Source organism: Ornithodoros turicata, chromosome 1 (assembly GCF_037126465.1).
Source record: "Ornithodoros turicata isolate Travis chromosome 1, ASM3712646v1, whole genome shotgun sequence".
In the NCBI taxonomy this organism is placed as follows: domain Eukaryota; kingdom Metazoa; phylum Arthropoda; class Arachnida; order Ixodida; family Argasidae; genus Ornithodoros; species Ornithodoros turicata.
This window is the reverse complement of record NC_088201.1, coordinates 156,642,836-156,645,962: the sequence shown is the minus strand read 5'-3', so window position 1 is coordinate 156,645,962 and position 3,127 is coordinate 156,642,836. Positions and strand designations below refer to the sequence as shown.

The 3,127-nt window shown below is 50.0% G+C and overlaps 1 long non-coding RNA gene across 1 annotated transcript; it reads right to left on the bottom strand.

Moving 5' to 3' along the window:
* Positions 1-1,210: 1,210 nt before the first annotated feature.
* On the bottom strand, positions 1,211-2,588 carry LOC135371544 (uncharacterized). The gene is made up of 2 exons (XR_010415634.1): positions 2,159-2,588; positions 1,211-1,746 (listed from the first exon to the last, which is right to left on the bottom strand). It is a non-coding gene; the product is annotated as an uncharacterized LOC135371544 (long non-coding RNA).
* Positions 2,589-3,127: the final 539 nt, after the last annotated feature.

Here is a 3,127-nt window from a genome sequence, read left to right as displayed (position 1 = left end):
GAGGCTGACGTGAGGTGCACAAGGCGTCGACCGTCTCGCTCAACACCGCGACTGCGCTTGCGAGAGCTTCCATGGTGTCGGCGTCGCGCTGGACCGGCTGTCGAGATGCAGAAGAACTCGTGGGAGGCAGGCTTGTGGTTGGAGCAGTTGACAGCGAACCAGGAAGCTGGCGGAGGGCGATGACGCGGGCGGTGGCTTGGAGGGCGTCAGAAAACGTGGCGGGATTGGCGGACGTGACTTTATCACGCGTCCCACGTTCTGAGTTCGAGAACGAACTGATCCCTCACCATGGTGTCTCGCATTGCCGCCGACTAGTCTGGGTACGCCTTGTCGTAGAGGTCGAAAAGATCGTACCCGGAGGTGTCGAGGGCTCTTCAACACGATGAATGCGGGCACGAAAATTGGCTGCCGCCAATATGCGCAGAGCAGAAGGAGAACATTTAGTGGCCAAAGCCGCACGCAGATTCGAGTACGTTTCTTTTTCAGTCGTCGTGAGATGATCGTAAATCCTTTGAGCGCGACCACGTAGCCGCGCCGACATAACCAGCAACTTCCTTTCATCAGACCAGGAATTAGCTGCAGCGCAAGCGGAGAAGTGTTTCTCCCAAGAGTCGAAATCTCCGTCCCCCGAGTACGTGTCGGGCAGGAGAGATTGTTGAGGGCAAGCTGCATCCGGGGCCGTCATCCCACCGCTGCCACCAAGTGTAACGTCCGAGCAAAAGCAAGCGTTTAATGACTAGCAAAATGGGCTCGCACACGATGGGTCCAGATTCCAAGAACGAACTTGGAGCTCTCTGCGCGAGCTCAAGGTCATCAGAGTCTCGCCCAAGCTCTTGGCGATGGTGATGACACCACTAAAGCAGCCAGCGGCCGCTACATATGTAATATACTATACTGATAACACTACACACGGTATAAAAACTACTGAATTACGGGGTTTGTTGTACTGGCACCGTACAATATCCACCCGATATCCTAAACCTTAAAAACCTGAACTGCATTCCTTTGTTGGAACGCCGACGTAATGTCAAACGTTTGGCACTTGCACACCGTTTGTTTCACTCTTCTTCCCCTTATGTAACACCAGCATACTTTGTGTCTATCGAGTTGACCACCCATTTAATTTGCAGCCAGCATTTGCGAAAACCCAATTCTTTTTTTTCTCACCTTTGCAAAACTGTATTAGGGACTGGAATCTGCTCCCACCAGATGTTGCCTCTATTACTAACAGATCTTTTTATTGCCCACTGTGAAAGTTTGTATTTGTCCCCCCTGATGTAATACCCACATGGGTCCTTCAGGTATATTAAATGAAATGAAATATCCCTATGAACATTGTCTGGAGATTCCTGGGATCAGAAAACAGGGGTAAAGTCCAGCTCCCATGGATATCCAGTGGACGTAAGTTGGACCCTCAGGAAAATCCACTGGATATCCAAATATCCATGTTGCGACGTCCTATGCACGTCCGTGTGGCGCTGGTGGTTTGCTGGGTGGGCGATGCCACGATGAAGACAATTGGACAGCGGCGGTGATGACGATGCTGCTGCAGCTCACACGACCTCCGCGTTGAAGGATGAACTGTCCTCCAGTTCAGGAGGCACTTTATTAGAACGTCTGTGGGATACGGAAATCTTCCAGTCGTGAGGTCTTGTGGTTGTGAGGCTGTCTTCGCTGATGAATCCAAGTCCGCTTCGACTTTGGCGGTCTTGGTTTGGGTTGATTCCTGGGCTTCTCCAGAAGATGCTTGATGTTCAGCAAGAACGAGCAAAGAATAAATAAATATGAGACCTCTCGCATGCCAAGTACGCATGTCAAGTAACGAGGCCTGGTACGATCACATGGAGTGCAATTGGTCAAAACCAGGAATGCGATGTCCGCAACTCACGAGAGGCGCGTTACGCTAACTCGGAGTAGCAAAAGTGAGAAAACGAGAGGAGATGTTTTGTCCCGGTAGAGCGACTGATTTCTCAGAGAGGCGTCAGTGGCAAAGTATTCCACCGTAACTGCGTACGACTAATGTGGAAATGAAAAACGAACGCTGGCTAACACGATGCGACGCAAATGCATGACGTTCTACTCAGATAAACCGCTAATCAGCCATAGAGAATGCTCTGCAGCGACAAATGAAAAAGTACAGGTAAGGGATGTTGCTCACCTCCGAGAGGTTACAGCTCCAAAGACAAATTCGAGAAAGTCCTATCATACTCCGAGATGGAGATGAACATAATAGTGACCACTGAAAAATACGGAATAGGTGCCTCAGGAAATGGGACCCAAAAGAACTTACAACGTGCCTCATGCCGGGGCGAATGAAATTGGAACGATCTTGCCTCGTAACAGAATGGAATGCTGCTGATCCTGTCGGCTGCGCCATGTCAGGCACGGAATGGGAAGACGGCGTGGTCCCGCTGGTCGCTAACGGCCGGTGATGACAAAGTGGCGGTCCAGATGACGTCCCCATTTGGCCAGGACAGATATTGAATAAAGGTACAGATCAGCAGGCATATTACCAAAGGCAAAGGTTTATTAATGCTTTAGGTTGGAAAAGGGCCGAATTAAGAGTTCATGAGATGTTGATGCGTCGACGCTGGCCGGTGCACCAGATGAACTCTCGTTCTCGCGCCCATCGCTTTTGTGGATGGGCGATGCCACGATGAAGACGATGATTGGACAGCGGCGGTGATGACGATGCTGCTGCTGCTGCTCACACCCCAATAATCCAGGCATCCCAATGAAGACTACTGAGGGATGCTTGCAGGGGTACGAAGCTGCAATAGAAACCTATTGTAGCGGAAAACTCACGTGACCTGCGGAGCTGGACCAATAACTGAGGACTAGTCACCCTATTTTTTCTTTTTTGATTATGTTGCCAATGACGTAGAATGACGTGGCCCGTGTTACTCTCTCACTACTTTCCTCCTTTCTGCTCTGCTTCCCGTCCTCTTTTGTTGTTCCTTGTTTCTCCCCTTCGGTATTTTTTGGTTCGCGTTTGTCGGAATGCAGTGTGGGTTACAGAAAAACGACGGAGCGTTGGATGGTTTCGTCACATTAAGTATTTTATTGTCCGGTATACATTTATACAAGTAAGACGTACGCAGCATGTCTGCGGTAACGAAAACAACAT